General features: G+C 41.8%; 1 pseudogene; it reads right to left on the bottom strand.

The window, feature by feature from the left end:
- Nucleotides 1-18,521, bottom strand: part of LOC133343352 (disintegrin and metalloproteinase domain-containing protein 9-like) — a 52,695-nt pseudogene continuing 34,174 nt past the window's right edge.

The raw sequence follows: 18,521 nt of genomic DNA, 5'->3' as shown, positions 1-18,521 counted from the left end.
TAGAAAAACAAAGGTCTTTATTGAATCGCTTTTGCACACTTACATATACGTTCCTTGTATTGTTACATCCAATACCTTTCTTATTGCACCTGAAGTTCATGGCATATTAGTTTGGGGTATATTCATTTTCATCGTGTACTTTCTTAAAATAAATTTTCTGCCTATTTTTTTAAATGAACGTTGTAAGTTACAGACACTCGACACGCACTTTACAAGTACATGAGTGGCAAGCTCGCGAAATGCCACGTACAAAACGTGCAGGGGACGAAGGCACAACGGGGATCATGTAATGCAGTCGCTTTACAAGCTCTGCTCAGCTCAATGTAGGCAACATTTCGAATCACGTGTGGTGATCAAAGCAACTAATTGTGCGACGTCATTTTAAAATACTTTCTTACGATTGCGTTTTCGGGTGGAGTGGTGGTGCAGTGGGTTAGAGCGCTGCAGTAAGAACCCGGCAACCACGAATTAAATGCCCGGCTACGACCAACATCAGTGGCAACTGATATCAGAACCCGGCCACCCCCCCTGCCCTCTCCTCTGCCGTCGCAAAACCGCACCGCACCAGCATGAAGTTTGATCAAAAAGAGCTTTTAGGACAAACGTGGGGTGGAGGGGGCCTTCTTTCCCACTGGTGGATTGGAAATAGCTGAAATGTGTTTTTTTTTACATGCTATTACTTAATAAATGTTGTGTGATCTAATAACATAGACATCGTGACAGTTTAACCAACTCTGTTTTAAGCATTAACACTTATCCGTATAGGTTGCAAATGTAAGAACGCACCTCATTTTAGCAAAAATGAAAACTGGCCCGGCGATAAACCAAATTAAGTAGCCATTGTCCGACAGTTTTTGTTTTGTCCAATTACCCGATTTTCACTTTCGTAACAGGAGAATAAAATCATCAAAGCTGGGCGTTAACTCATCGTAATCTCCCCGAGCGGTAAAAGCCTTAGGCTGAAGATTAAAGAGGCCAAATAACCTATCACATTTTCCCACACTTGTTCCTTTTTAACGTAGAACAGACTAAAACATATTTTTATATATCACGCAGAATGATTTCACATTTTGCAACCAATGCACAAAATGTATGATAGAAATAACAAAATATGAACTTTAGACAAAATATAAAGGGACACCACATATGCCATCCATAAAATAGCTCATTAACATATAAACATGAACTTTAATATACATTTCGATTTAAAGCTTTCGTGACTGCAGGGATTCATCTTCTTGGTTCTTTCGGTAAAGTCACGTAGAAGGGAAATAATAAAATAATATTTTATTCTGTTTTATTTCTATTATTTTATTATTTCCCTTCTACGTGACTTTACCGAAAGAACCAATAAGTTTAATATACATTTTTACCACTTAGTTTAAGCATCATAGCAGCACGTGTTCCTTATTGTTTTCCTCTTCTACCATTGTCCCTAATGAGTGTTCCTAAAGGACCATATACTCCCTATCTTTATAAAAGCTATAACTATAAGAAGCCATGTGGCCAAAGTTAGCTTCACCATAGTCACATTCATTTAATTAAAAAACCTTATTGGGTTGGAGCTTATATGATGAATTCCAAGCTAAGCCTGTGCTCAAGAAAATAAAACATAAAATCAGTGCCACTTCCCTAAACCCTGAGATTTGTAACATTTCTTGTTCACTGTCGAACACAAGTGCATTCAGCACGGATTTAGGCTGGAGATGAAGATGAATGGCTGGAGATGATGAGGATTACTGGCTGGAGAAGATTGCGCGCCTGCCACGAGGCTTTCTCTGTCAAGCACTTTTCTTGGGCCGCTGTGGCGGAAGTGGCTTCCAACCCCTGCAGGAGGAAACACAGGCAACATGCATACTGATTCGAGGGGTGCCCTCATGAGAAAAAGTGATTTGTCCAGGTTTAGACGATTTGAGCGAGCAGGTTTCTAGGTGTGACACATTTATTGCATTGGGGTGCTTGGCATGTCATGGCACTATAGAGATGGTCATTAAACTGGTAGGAACCCACTGGTTCCACCAGCCCACAGGGGATTATTGTGTCTGGGTGGGGAGGGGAAGGTGGGGAGGGTGGGGAGGGGCTGGGTGGGGAGGGGAGGGTGGGGAGGGGCTGGGTGGGGAGGGTGGGGCTGGGTGGGGGTTGGGAGGGGTGGGGCTGGGTGGGGGGGAGGCAGCCAGATGTGTGAAAAATGTAAATGTGATCATCTTTCGAAAACCAGTTGTACAACTTGCACACAAAAAACAGCAAACACTCATCACATTTGAGGATAACACTGCCTTAAAAAGGAAATGTACAATAGGCGACTTCATGAGCAATGACCCTTCTTCATAGCATGCGGGTTAAGCAACAAAAACAAAGTGCAAACTGCTTTGAGCACTAAGAATGCACCGAGTGTGTGAACGGTTAAGAGGTCAGGGAGGATATGTGATGGTCGGATATGTGACACTGTATTATATTTTCATGTTAAATGTTACTGTGTTGCGTTTGCTAAAAGCTGCTTTACAAAAACACAAAAGGCACTCACGGTTGCTGATTGCCCAGCATAACCACGCTGTGATCCTACAAAAATGACAAAACACCACAAGAGAATTTGGAATCACACTTAATGCATGCTGCTGCAAAGTAAGGAATAAAAAAAACATTTTTATTTGCATTTACACAAGACTATATACCTTCCAATAGAAGTTAATGAGAAAAAATCACGCAGCTTCTTTATTTATGTACTGCTGTGACTTTTTAAGAGGCTAATGGTGGCGACCGACTGCTCAGTGGGATGCCGTGTGACTGACACACGCTGCCGCCTTGCAGTCGCACTGGAGACCAACTCTTTGGTTCTTTCGGTAAAGTGACGTAGTGAAAATAATAAAATTAAAAATTAAAACAACTAAATGAAATCACGACGTTTCGGGTGCAACACAAGCGTCCTTCATCAGGTGGGGACCACCACAGCGAAAACAAACGTCGTGATTTAATTTTGTTGTTTTATTTTTTTATTTTCAACCTACGTGACTTTATTGAAAGAACCAAAGAGTATGGATCATTGCAGTCACGAAAACTTCAAATCTAGAATGGAGACCAACTGATGCAGTTTGGACCCATGTGTCGGTGAAACCACAAGTAAACTTCAAATGAAACCGTAAGTGGCTATATCTGTTATAAGCTATCGAAAACCCGGCCAATTTTCCATAATGTCCATGTTCTTATTTGTTGCGTTAAAAGGGGTTCCCGGGATAATATTTTTTCATGAAACCATTCAACGTGACTTATTTTAAGCCCCGATGATTATCGCGATTTAAGTTTTCATCATCTTTTAAGTTGTTATTTCACAACTTTGTTGTATCGATTTTGTGCTTTGCTGTATTTCGAGGATAAATATTCACTTTCATGTTCCACTGCAGTCCACTCAAAATTAGTCTTCCGCAAGTATTTTAATCATTGCAAGTGTGTGACCTATAACACACATGCTATAACGCGTTGCGTACACAAAAAAAATTGAATAATTGGGTCAATATAACCATCATGTCTGCGCATTATTCCTTAACGCACATTGCAAAATACTCATTTAATGAGTAATAACTATGTGTAGTACTTTGTGCTTTGAAACAATTATTTCAAAAATACGCTATTAGGAAATAAAGCACAAAAGGAAAAAATATATAAGCTACAAAATTTCAAACAGAAATGAGTTTAAATTTCGATTTAAAGCTTTCGTGACTGCAGGGATTCATCTTCTTGGTTCTTTCGGTAAAGTCACGTAGAAGGGGAGTAATAAAATAATAAAAATAAAACATAATAAAACAATTCTCACGACGTTTCGGCCACAACGCAAGCAGCCGTCCTCAGGCCTGAGAACGTCGTGATAATTGTTTTATTATGTTTTATTTTTATTATTTTATTACTCCCCTTCTACGTGACTTTACCGAAAGAACCAAGAAGAGAAATGAGTTTACAAAATGGACCGTAAGATTCTCGTGGTTTTTAGATCACGTGGAATGATGTCATGGCATTGCCAAATCACAGCAGCAACCCCAGCAGTGCGGCGCACACGGCTAGCGGCGATGGCATCCTCAACTCACCTGGGAATCGTGGGGGACATAGCTGACATCCGTGGAGAAGCCCACATTGGGAACGGCTGGCGGGGGTCTGCAGCACACCAACACAAATAGTTATGGTTTGTGCCAATAACATCTGGTAATCCGGCGGCATTTGTTAAAGAAGCCAGACATTTTTGTCGACGAGACCGAGAGGGTTTAAACTAGTCCAGAGTTTGCATGCTTAAACACATGCTCCTTGATAATATTGGTCGGGAAAGGTATTAGGCCGATGAGACTTTACAAACGTTAATATGTGCTAACACAGAATGGAGCTGTGCTTATATATATGCGTTTATACACATCATCGGTCAGTTCTAAAGACAAGTATCACTGCAAGGCAAGTATTTCTCCAAATAATTAAATATCACCAAGATGTACACATTCCAACACCGCCCACCTGACTGGATTAATCCGTGGAACACTACTTGACGTTGACAGTTGCTGAGACTGCAAAACAAAAACGCGTCAATTGAAACGTGCTCTCATCAATGAAAACATTTGTTTAGAAACTCAGCCCAAGCCCTTGAATTGGAGACACGAAGTGCAGGATAAGACAAGATACGTGTAAAAAATAAAGTTTCAGAAAAAATTGTTTTAGTTTAACGAACAAAAAACATGCTTAACCTTCCACATCTATGTTTTTACAGGCTGTGAAGACATGCATTTAAATGTGCAAATGATGTTAACGGTGCCCTGACCGCACAGCAAGCTATTTGTCAAGTAGTGACATGGCCCAACAGGAGTGCGTTCGCTGCTTGTTGCAGAGGTTCATGGTTCGAATCTAGGCGGCGAGACGTTAACTCCCTCGCCTGGTATGCAGGAGGTCGTGGTTTTGACCCAGACCCTGGCACCTGCTGAATATTTGGACTTTGCATGCTCTCCCTGTGGGTGTATAGATTTTTATCCAGCTCCTCTGGTTTTTCCCTCCAAATTTAGAAACATGTATTTAGAGTATTTGGCTGCTGCTATATGTTTTCACACGATGATAAGCCACTTCGTTGAGCTATCATTTGTGGCCAGGTCACTTCTGAAAAAGAGCTATATAGCTCAGTGGGCCTTACCTGGTAAAATAAAAAATAGTTTTAGTTTAGTTTATTACTGCTTCACAGTGGATGCTGAAGGTCCGAGGATGTTATTAAAATGAGTAGGTCATTGTCCGCTCAGGTCATTGTCCAAAATTTAAAACTGACCCGAAAATTTCTCAATTTTGGATTACACACAGCGATCATCATCGTCTGCTGTAAGACTTTGTTCCTGATTGCAGGTAAAGTGCTGAGTCACCTCGTGCCCATCGGGACAGCTGCCACTGTGGGTACCCTTTCAAATTTTTTAGATGAGTTGTGATGCAATTTGCAATGAAAGCACTCTGAGACAGCCCAGTATAAATGTCACTATTTAATAAAAAATATATTTTTATTTATTTAAAAACCTATGACGTTCCCCCAAATATGCAAATTTTAAATGGCATCCGCACTTGCCAATTTATTTTATGTGCTGCTGCAATTCTATATCCATTTCACTGTTTTACAACTGTGACAGTCAGCTACTGTGGATTTTAATTGAGTATTTTTTCAGCCGTCCCTACTTACAAAATCATACCAAAACCTGATCGAACATGGCTATGCAATGTGCAAGCAACATAAACATTTCAATTAAATGCCCTCAAGCGGTTTTGACCTTGTATACATGCTTGATTCGTCATAAAAACACGCACATGTCAACTCAAGACCAATGTCATTCATGGTCAATGCTGTTGATGCCACATGTTGCCGAGAGGTATCAATAAATCCACGCGACTCACCTCGGGATAGTTATCATAGCCGGCGTTCGTGTGAGCACTCGGAATGGCTGGGGGTGGCCTGAAGCACACCAGAGAACAAATATCATGGGTCAATTCAAGGGAAAGAAGTATAACCCGTAAAAACAAAGTTTTTCACTATAAATCCTTTATATGCGTGACGGCTAGAGTCCTCTCATCCTCTGGCTTGAGATGGCTGCCACCTATGGGTCAGATGATTGTCTGCCAGTATTAAGCAATTGGTAATTAAATATTTAATTTGTTTTCCCTAAACAGTGTAAAATTTTGGAAAAAAAATTTCACGAACATTAATTGTCTCGCACAACGAGTCTGTGTGCAAAATGTCAGCTCGATTGGATCACGGGAAGTGGGTTAAAAAATGACCGAAAGATTTGCACGGTCGTAAGCAAGCAAGCACGCAAGCAAGCAAGCGAACTTAATATAAAAGATTTAAAAATGTCATCCAATGAAATTAACCTTTTTCTCCAGATAAAATGTGATTATTAAACAACAGTGGCAGAGATGTTGACAGTGTATAACCGAGGCACTGCCCACCTGACTGGCGAAATTAGTGATGATGGCAGCTCCGGCTGTAATAAAAAAAAGATTTAAGCATTAATGTGCTAACATTTCAAAACACTTAAACCAAACCATTTTCTAAATTAATAGTAGAGTCAGAACAAAGCCCTGCATAAATGATAAATGTGTTATAATTAATACAGCACAACGTGTTTAAGTTTTATACAATAAAAAAATCTGCCTTTTCACATGCATTTATGGTTTTACAGCTATGTAGAAATAAAATCAAATGTACATAATGACATCAACAATGTCCGATGCCAGGTTATGTTACGTGCAAAGTCATTTGAGTTCTCATCACATACTCTGCTGATTGCAACTGCAATTGCCAATAATTTTCTTTTCAGCAGTGACATCACAAGTATTCGCATAACTATACCACTGCTGTTATACAGTTCGTTGATTGGCGGATCGTGTGGAGAGATACATTGTGGGTAATCCTAGCTATTCCAAGACCTTTGGTGAACAGAGTAGAAACAAATATCTAGAAGGGCTCCAGAGCTCACTCCACGTGTGTGTGGGCAGGAAATTGCAGGGAGTTTTTAACGTCGTTTTTCAGAGGTCCTACTTACCAAACCGTATGGGTTTACAGGTAAAAATATTTTTTTAACTAAAGCAGTCGTTCATAACCCTTACTGCAGCCGTGCACCCCTTTGGTTATCAATCATTAAAAAAAATTATGTTATAAAAACGTAGGTTTTATTAAACAAAGTAGTTGTACTTACGTGCGCCCGTGCTTAATTTGCCCATGTCTCACACACCAGAAAGGGCATCTCACACCCCCAGAAAGGGGTTTGTGCACCCCAGGTTAAGAAGAAGAACCACTGAACTAAAAGCGTGACTGGAACTGGACTCCCCTAAGTTGATCTGGGATGTTTCACTCTCGTGTAAACATTCAATTTATCAAAACACACACATACGTTACCTGAAGTTGTAATACCCCACACAGCTCACCTTGGGATCAATGTCTTCATAGTAAACGTTCTCGGGATGGGGAGCACTGGGAACGGCTGGTGGGGCTCTAGAAGACACCGGAACAAACATCACGTGTCATTTTAAAACGAAGTGTCACGGAAACTTTTCTTTTGATAAATATATATTTCCGGAATTCACGTTAGAGTGGCATTCATGGTGTGTGTAAGATAGTAGCACTGCCTACCTGGCTGGATGAATGGAGGGAGTGACATCTGGCAGCTGCCGCCGAGGCTGAGAAATGGAAATATAATCGCTCGAGTAATATACTTAAACATGGCCATCATTTCGTTCCAAACTTTGCATACCAAGTCTCCCTTGCAAAAAAAGACGTTTATCTCAAAAGACCCCTCCTACAAGATTAGAAATACAATCCATGGCAATGAGACATTAAACATGCTCACACTCAAAGCAACTGTGAAAATGAAGAAAGTATTTATTCCAAAATGAACACTTCCATGAAAGACACTCTATTATTTAAAGATTATATTTTTTTACATTAGGACACTAAAAAATTACAACTTCATTTACTGTTCTGCAAGTCACACTGTAGGGATACGAATATAAAAGTGTGCATGTGATGCAAATGTGCCATTGGTTCCTCTCACAACTCACTTGGGAAGTATGAGGCTGATAGCCACCATTAACTGCACTGATATTAGCTGGTGGTGGTGGTCTAGAAAACAAATATAAACATTGGATATCTGTCACTTTTTTATTATTACACAAAGTACACTGGTATATAACAATTAGTCAATCGAGCTGAAACATTGTGGTGGGTAATGTTGGTACAGCACCCAATAAAACCGAGGAAAGAAATTGTTTAAAGGACAGTTTCATTCCTATTGTCACCTTTGCTCACTAGTTTCCACTCCGCACTCAAAGCTCACTTATTTTCTCTAGCTCACCCCACAACCCTTCTAATCTCCCCCCTCATAACTGCCACCGCTACTTAACTCTCATGTTATATGGCTTTCCACTCATTCCCCATTCATTCAATCCATTCATCATAATTTACTGTCCATAAATTTTGCTTTCACCAAATTCTCACATCACAGATTTGCCCCCCATTACTCCCTCGCATCTATTTCATTCGCCTCATCTCCACCGTGACATTCATATGCACTATTGTTAGTTCTGTGTAAAGCGCCTTGGATAAGTCGCCATATAAATTATTTTAAGATACTGATATACCGGGGGGTAGAGCAGAAGAGTAACGGTTATCGCACACTGCGCCATGAACCCCCCAATCTGAGTTTGATTCCCGACCACGGCTAATGTCGGTGGCGAGTGATACGTCAACCGGTTCGAAGCAAACCCCCCCCCCCACCTCCGGAACCTTCTTCACAACTCAGGCTGCTCAGCACCCAATACGGTAAAATATAACTGCCGTGGACGATACGACATTGGGGGAGACCTTCACCTAACAGTGGCCTGACAATGGGGGTCTAAAGTAGAATACTAATTTAATTGGATGCTGGGTAGCTTTGGAGAGTTCACATCTCGGGATAACAAGTCATTCCCCTTGGAAATCAGGTACAAAGAGATAATTTAGTCTCTGTTCAACCTGGTTGGAAGTTTACTGGTTTATTAGCATCACGGTTAAAAAAAGAAAAGGAGTTCGAGCTGGGATAAGAGTCCATCACCAATGAACTAAAAATTCGAATTGACAAGGTTTTTTTTAAGGTCGTTTACTTTGACACTTCACGAAAAAAGATGGATGGGCCCCCACACCCTGCTTTGTGAAGGCAGGAAACCCCCTGGCAAGCCACACCCAGCAGGACACAGTCGATGAATCTGATTATGTCACCAAGCCCGGGCCACAACCTCCCCATCCAGTGGCAGACGTGGGAAGAGTTAAACTTTTACAAGTATTTTTGCGCGAACGGATTGGTCGAATAATCGAACCGATAATCCGTACCGATGATACGACTGATTGAGGAGTTGCACGTCACCGCAGCGCACAAGGTCAGCAACAGAATCAAAGAGTAAAAAGTCAAGAGGAAACGATGCATATTACAGACATTTCAAATTTTCCCCCATGAACAGACCATCACACTGCATACCACACAACATACCTGGCTGGAGGGTTTCCCGGTGTAATAACTGCCACCGTAGGCGTACCCTGAAAAATGTCGACATTTCGCAAGTCAAGTACAGACGGTTGACTTGTACACTGGATGATGTCAACCCTAATAAGAGAATTAAACTCGTGACTGTGCACAAATGATATGCCAGCTAGCAAACAAAAACACTGAACCTCGTAAACGCTGAGGAGACGGACTCTGTATGTCTACCGTGCGTGTTGCTGAAGTAACAAGGACCATGCTTAGATTTACTGGTAGGAACCTCCTGGTTACACCAGCCCACAGGGGATTATTGTGTCCGTCTGTCGTGCAGGGAGGGGCTGGATGGGGAGGGGCTAGGTGGGGGGTGGGAGGGGTGAGGCTGGGTGGGGAGGGGCTGGTCACCCCGTGGTGCCCTTATAAAACGCAACGTTTAACCTACTCACGCCGGCTTGTGCCCGCCCTCACAGTCGGGCATATTTGCGGAATACACCACGCCGCCGTTGACCCTGGCCATTGACCGAGCAGCCCAACGTTCCTACCAGCTCCCTCCGCAGGACAACGTGTTAATAACTGGCAAGTGTCGACGACCACTCACTTGGTTGCGAGCTGCAGAGGCAGCTGGGGTGGGTTTTCTTGGAATGCCGAAAGGACCAGCAGTGCTATAACAATGATGATAAATTAACACGCCATCAAATCAACAGGTGAGCACATAGAAAAAAGAACGATACAATTGCTGTAGACCAGTTCACGCATTCACTCGTGACATTTACGCCAGCAAACAATGAAGTTACACGAACATTTTTAAGGCACCGAGAGATTAGAATCTTCATGTACTATGTTTTCATAGTTGAATAACTATATCTCAACACACTGCAAAAATATGTGCTTGCTGCAATAAAATGGCATCTCAAAAACTATTCATAAAACTAAAAAAGTCTTTACACAATCAACAAGAATAGGGTGGGGATTTTTTTGCTGTTGTTGTGCCCATCAAACCAAACAAGAAAAGAATGGGGCGACATTAAAAACACGCCCTGAACGTGACGCCCGGTGGGCACGCAGTCACGCGATGCTGCTCGTCCGATTCCTTCGTGCCCGATGCCACATAAATAAATAAATAAGTCGTCCTCCACACATACTCTTAGGTTTTTTGGGTAAAGTCACATAGGTAAAAAGAAATATATAATCAAAATATATAATAATAAATAGAAATAAAATAATTAATCACGACGTTTCGGAGGCAACACAAGTCTCCGTCATCAGGTGGGACCGTCACAGCTAAATTTACTGCATCAAGTGAGGCAAAATTCCAAGAGACAAGCTCTTATATACAAGTTAAGGGGGGGGGAAGAGGGGGGAGGGGCTTATCTGAATGTGTTAGCCAATGAATGGAGCGTGTTGGGGGAGGGGGTGGGCGGGGCTAAAAGAGAACAATAGGTGCACATGTTGTTTTTTTAAATCCTTTATATTAAGTTCGCTCGCTTGCTTGCTTGCGTGCTTGCTTGCTTGCTTGCTTACGACCGTGCAAATCTTTCGGTCGTTTTTTAACCCACTTCCCGTGATCCAATCGAGCTGACATTTTGTACACAGACTCGTTGTGCGAGACAATTAATGTTCGTGAAATTTTTTTTCCAAAATTTTACACTGTTTAGGGAAAACAAATTAAATATTTAATTACCAATTGCTTAATACTGGCAGACAATCATCTGACCCATAGGTGGCAGCCATCTCAAGCCAGAGGACGAGAGGACTCTAGCCGCCACGCATATAAAGGATTTAGAGTGAAAAACTTTGTTTTTACGGGTTATACTTATTAGACGCCCACGCATCACACCCCACCCCCCATCCCAGCAGCAGTACCCGTGTCCCTTCCGGCGGCTTGGTCGGCCTCCGCCATGTCGCGACCAGTAGAAATAAGCGCCCCCAGCGATGAGCGGAATGAACAGAAGCAGAAGCAGCAGCCACAGCAGCCTGGAGCTTGCTGCGTGTCGGGCAACAACAACAACACCACCACCACGACGATGACAATGACAGCCACGCAAATGAGGCCTCTACTCGACAAGAGAATGAAGCAGCCCGCCACGGATACATTGAGCAATGCGTTCAGCTTCCCCGCATTTTAGTAATTTGCTTTTGATATTAGAATGATATTCTGCAGAGATTCATCTTCTTGGTTCTTTCGGTAAAGTCACGTAGAATGGAAATAATAAAATAATAAAAATAAACCAATAAAATAATTCTCACGACGTTTCGGCCACAACGCAAGTAGCCGTCCTCAGGTGGAGAACAGGTCTGTCGAGGAGACAGAGTCTGAATGACAAGCCCCAGGCTTGGAGCGACTAGGTCTGTCTCCTCGACAGACCTGTTCTCCACCTGAGGACGGCTACTTGCATTGTGGCCGAAACGTCGTGAGAATTATTTTATTATGTTTTATTTTTATTATTTCCATTCTACGTGACTTTACCGAGAGAACCAAGAATATGAATCCCTGCAGTCACGAAAGCTTTGAATCGAAATTTAATTCTGCAGAGAGTGTTGCTTTCATTCAGTCGGGTAGAGGAGGCAATCTAACACACACATGATAAGTAGAATTTATTAAAATAACATGTCATACCGTTTTAGTTGTGTCATATTAACATTATACAGTAACCTGAAATTGGGAATAGATTAGTTCTGCAAGGCGTTATGTTCATAAATGTGAAAATATGTTTAGCTTACGTTTGTATGAATTTCCGCTTTCAATAGAGCCACCATACCCAGAATAGTAGCAGTCAGGAGGGGCATAACCATCATTGCAATGGCAGTTCAAGTTGTTGTTCGCAAACCTGAAATTAACAATTAATTATATACAATTCGCTCAACAAATTTACAAGCGTGAGGGAATACTGTGCGTATATCAAACCATATTCGTTTGACCAAAACGAAAGGTAACTAGATTATGATAAACATTCCAGTTGTGGTGAACCTCAAACACAATGGCTCTCTGCAAAATAAGTAAACATTTCAACTTAGCGTTGACATAGGTAAAAATTAAAATTAATAAAAGTAAAATAAAATCACGACGTTTCGGAGGCAACACAAGCTTCCGTCTTCAGGTGGAACCGTCACAGCACGATTGCTGTATCAAGCAAGAGGACTTTACCGAAAAAAACTTTGACTTTACCGAAAAAACCTAAGAATATGAATCCTTGCAGTCACGAAAGCTTCAAATCTAGAATTAGCGTTGACATTTTTAAACGTTACACTTCATACAAGCCCCATTTGCCTCTACTCACAGGATGTTGCCTCCAACTCCAAACCTCTAATGCCATGACACCAAAGCAGAGCTATGATGCTGGGATGGTTAATCCAGGCTCAAGTAATACATTGGAAATAGGCGATACAATTTTTTGCTTACACCAAACATAGCAGCAAGCTTTTACTGGTAGGAACCTCCTGGTTACACCAGCCCACAGGGGATTATTGTGTCCGTCGTGCAGGGAGGGGCTGGGTGGGGAGGGGAGGGTGGGGAGGGGCTGGGTGGGGAGGGGCTGGTGACTCCATGGTGCCCTTATAAAACTCAACGTTTAACCTACTCACGCCGGCTTGTGCCCACCCTCACAGTCGGCATATTTTCAGAATACACCACGCCGCCGTTGACCCTGGCCACTGACCAAGCAACCCAACGTTTCTACCAGCTCCCTCCGCAGGAGGAATGTGTTTGGAATCACGTTACAAACTCTGTTTTCTCTTTGAGTAAGGGGATACGATCTTGTAAAAAAAAAAATTTAATAAAAAATCATATCGAGGTCTTGTTGTTAATTAAAACACTTAGCATATTATTGTATTACTCGTACGACTGTACTTTGACTGGCAAAGGCTCTTAAAAGTCCCCTCCGCTCCTGCCAGTCACTCACAATAGTCCCCATGTCTCTGGCGTAGAAGCCGTGTCAATCTTATTGTTATTTTACCAGGAAATGACAAAACCATTAAAACCAGGGATCTTTTGATATGATTTATTACACAGAGTCTTTCAAGCTGCCTCCGCATTACCATAAACAACCACGTTGAGACAGTAAGCATGCTTTGCAAGAGAAAGTGCTTGTCAATTGCGCACAAGAAGCTCTTACCCCATGTCCACTGCACTTCTGAGTCGTATTGCAGAGGGTGCCCAAAACCACTGTGGCGTTCTGGCACTGGTTGTCCATGCACACCTGGAGATGAACATACCGCTATTATCAGCCCTGCATGTAACATACACCACCATTCTCACAGCATTGTAACATCTACAGCGGCTAAAATTCATTCCTAAGCTTATAATCTATTATTATTACTACGGGTGAAACTGGCCTTTGGGGGAAAAAAAAATACGCCGTTATTCTTCCTTGACGTGGCATTCGAAACAACAACGAACCAAATTTGGAATTGCCTTATCGAGTTTGGAAAGCCATTTTGATGGCGTCTGAGGTCACCAGATGGCAGTGAAGAGTGATGGTAAATTGCACTCCACCAGTGAGAATTAGGCAGCTCCTTATTACCCATTTTTCCTCCACCAATCAATAATAGCCTTGGCACAAGTATGGTGCTGGGAGAAAGTATCTACACTGGCAGCTGACAAAGATTGACTGATCTTACATCCTGACCAGAGTTAGGACGAGGATTTCAGGATAAAGACTTGCATTTATAGAAGGATTAAATGTTACAGGACACCGTAAAAGATGTTTTTAACCTCAAGGTTTTTTTACCTGATTAAATAAAGGTGAAATAAATAAATAAAATACCAATGATAACTGGAGCCGGCAAATAAATAATTTAGCTCATTTGAATGTTCTTTTGATTGTGAGAGTTAACAATTACCCTGCCAATTATTGTATGCCATGTGATGAGTGTTACCCATTATAAGCCCACATATGATGCACCTTATACCCTGGGTGAAAAATACGCAGTTCTCTGTATGTATCATACATCGTATATGGGCCTGCCGCCACCTAAGGCTGGGCCTGTTAATAACAGCAGCTAAATAGTAACGGATGGAGACAATGATTACTCCGATGAAAACTGAAGAACGTTATACGGTGGTCCAGAGATATCACCCTACATGGAACAAATTGCATCCAGTCGCACAGAGAGAAATCGCAACACTATCACTGCATTGCTATCACGATCAATAATTATCATCGTCTAATTGCCACAATGAATTTCCACCTTCACCGCAAAATCACCGTTGACCTTCCCTCTCCCTGTACTCACACTGTTGCTGCCACACTTGGTGCCGGGCTGCACCAGACCAGGGTCAGGAATATCGCTGCCGTAATTGAAGCTGACGGCATTGCAGCCTTGGTAGCTGGCAAAGTTTGGGACGTCGACGATGAGCGGCTTCAAGGGTGTGTTTTCACACACCAGCTTCCCACACTTGATATTCCTACAAGGGGGGGAGGGGGGGGTAGGAATAAAACCTAAGCGGTGTGCAGTGCCACACACCGCAGATGGGCCTCCTTGCCGAGGCTCTTCCAAATTATTTCACGAACACTATTTTTTAGGTATCATTTAAAATAAATATATATACAAACCATGAGTTGCTGGAATATATATTGTTTTATTTTAATGGACTTAATTCATATTTTGGATCAGTAGGACATATCTTTGGCAAAACTAACCGGAATAAATTTCGATTTAGAGCTTTCGTGACTGCAGGGATTCATCTTCTTGGTTCTTTCGGTAAAGTAGAAGGAAAATAATAAAATAATAAAAATCAAACATTAAATAAATAAAACATAATAAAATAATTATTTTATTATGTTTTCTTTTTATTATTTTATTAGTTTCCTTCTACGTGACTTTACAGAAAGAACCAAGAAGAAGAATAACCGGAATAAAATTTCTTCAAATATACTGCCATTCACATCAATCACTTCTTTCCCCTGGTCTGTATTTAGAACGTTTTTACACATCAACCCTAAAAATGTTAGCGAATGTCATCGTCCCTACTTCTCGTTTAGTCCCAAATCTGAACTGGATGTACTACAGAAGCTCGTATCAACTAAGACATCATCATCCATGGGAGAAGACGAGTTACCTGCATTTGCACTTGTGGCTGTAGCAGATCTCATCTATGAATGCCCTTTGCACACATTTTCAAGCGGTCACTTACCAAAGGTACATTTCCACTAGAATGCAAATCTGCTCTTATTCATCCAGTATATGAAAATGGCACTAAATTATACCCTAACAATAATAGACCAATCTTCATTCTTTCACCAGTTACTAGAATATTCGCAAAAATACTTTAAATCACAAATAAACTGCTACCTAAAAAAATCACAATCTCCTGCATCGTGTGTGGACCCATACATAATTAACACGTAAAACACTGCTTTAAAATAAATGGTCAAATATCCCAATATAGGACCCACCTACATCAGGCTTGACACTCAATTTAGTATTTTTTTTTCTGCATACAGAGATCTCACTTGCAATACTTACGCTGTGGTGCATGGTTTATATCCATTTGATAGTTGGCCACAGTTGCCAAATTCATTTCCTTTAGTGTTCACAATTAAATAGCAATTATCCGATCCTGAAGCGGCATCTGCCAAAACGATAAATGGGATTGACAATTTTTAGTACGACAATACACATTTCGATTTAAAGCTTTCGTGACTGCAGGGATTCATCTTCTTGGTTCTTTCGGTAAAGTCACGTGAAGTCACGTAGAAGGGAAGTAATAAAATAATAAAAATAAAACATAATAAAACAATTCGTGAGAATTATTTTATTATGTTTTCTATTTATTATTTTATTATTTCTCTTCTACGTGACTTTACCGAAAGAACCAAGAAGATGAATCCCTGCAGTCACGAAAGCTTTAAATCGAAAAAAAAAGTCACGTGACTTTACCGAAAGAACCAAGAAGAACAATACACATGTGGAATAAAGCCATACAATGTCGATCATTCCTACATATTCACATCTGAAAAACAAGCTTCACCCAACTGGAAAATAGCACTACACAACCCAGTAAATGACTAAAACCAAATAACGTGAAGAGGACAGATAACAAGGATTATTAACACAAACTATTTAAACTATTTTTATTTTACCAGGTAAAGCCCACTGAGCTATCTAGCTCTTTTTCAGAAGTGGCTTGGCCACAAATGATAACTCAAACAGAGTGGCTTATCATGTGGGAATTTCTAGCAGCTAAACAATTCTAAATGTGGAGGAGAAAAACAGGAGGACCCGGTGAAAAATCCACGCGACCACGGGGAGAACATGCAAACTCCAAATATACAGGCGTCACAGGGTCGGGATCGAGCCCACGGCCTCCTGCATAGCAGATTAGGTAGTTAACATCTCGCCACCGAATACGTACCACCTCCCCAGATGCTCTGGCACTGGTAGTCCAAGGTGAGACAGACACCGTTGTAGCAGTAGGCTGAACCGTTTTGACACGGGTATCCATTCTGTATGAAGGTGTCCGTGTAACAGAACTGCGAGGAGCCATTGCAGTACTCGGGCAGGTCACAGGCTCCCACTGATGGGCGGCAACTCTCGCCTTGGCCCATAATCTGGATGAAACAACAAAGTAAATAACGTATACGCATAGTTTATTGCAACATATTCCAGCGTGTGCTTGTACTTTACCGTGAACATTAGGAATCCGCTTTGCTCTGCATTGTGGTAAAATTGCAGACAACCTGCACACAATAGGAAGTAATAGCGCCGCGGATTATTGAGCTTTAGCGGATCCTACAGCTGCCGTGGATAAGAGGAGTTCTGTTGTATGCTGTACATGCTGTGCATTTGCCCCAACATAAGTGATATGCACACTCATAATTTCTCCTTACCTTGCAATTCTTGCAGCACAAGCCATAGGCACACTCAGCAGTTGCCCTTAAGCTTACAAGTGCTTGCTTCACAGCAGGGATTTGTACATTCCTAAAAAAATATACAAAAATAAATGACGATGCATATCCGAGTGAAAATGCCATAACTTAATGTGTCGAGAATACCATTTACACACATCTTCATGGATTTGGGGAGATTCTCAATGATTAAAAAAGTATTACAAAATGTAGTTATAAAGTAGGTTAAGACAGAAACTTGTTGACACCATGTGCAAATGCGTCAGTCATGTTTCTGGGGAGAGACAACCCCCTGAGACGCCTATCAAAACCATCACATTACCATACAGAGCAGTCGTTACCAAAAAGATTTCCAAAATCTTAAACAAACACAAGATCCAGGTCCAATTCAGTACAGTACACACAATCCGTGATCTGTGAAGGATGTCATTCCCGACAAGCAATAATCTGGAGTCTACAAACTAAGTTGCATCTGTGGTGATTGTTACATTGGGGAAACAAAACGACATGTCTCGGACCGTATCCGCGAGCACAAGTCAGATCTGAAACACGGCAGAACCAATTCCTCTGCCGTGGCTGAACATTGTTATAACGCTGTGGGCTCTCATGATATTGTGTTTTCCGATACCAAGGTACTCTGCAAACCTTCAGGCTACTATCAAAGGTTTGTTCATAAAGCCATCCAGATATATAAACGTAGACATAACTTCAACGGAGAAGATGGACACAAATAGAGCAATCATTGGAAGGATGTTATTAACCAGGTAAAACCTTAGCTGCTTTATATTTTGCCTTCATATCTGCATCTCCGGTTTCTTCAGCTTCCTCTTCCCAGCCCCACTCACCAACAATGTCAGTAGGACCTTTGCTGATGTTGGACACCCCCCCCACACCCCCTCTATCTCTCCTCCCTGGCTCCTCCCCCCGTTCTTTTGTTTATGTAGAGGTGATACGCGCTGGGATTAAGGATCGTATGCACAGTGTGTGATGATTGGCTGTGTAGGTGGTGACGCGCGCTGACGGTGGAGGATCAGGGGTCAGCGCGGGGTCGTGGGTTACGGGGTACCGATTGGCTGTGGGCGGTGACGCGCTGAGAGGGAGTGATCAGGTGGCAGCGCAGTGTGATTGGTGGAGTAATGTTAACACGCGCTGGGGAAAGCGGATC

Source organism: Lethenteron reissneri, chromosome 17 (genome assembly GCF_015708825.2).
Source record: "Lethenteron reissneri isolate LAM-NWPU_2019-01 chromosome 17, ASM1570882v1, whole genome shotgun sequence".
NCBI lineage: Eukaryota > Metazoa > Chordata > Hyperoartia > Petromyzontiformes > Petromyzontidae > Lethenteron > Lethenteron reissneri.
The sequence above is the reverse complement of the archived record's forward strand: the minus strand, read 5'-3'. Positions and strand labels throughout refer to the sequence as shown.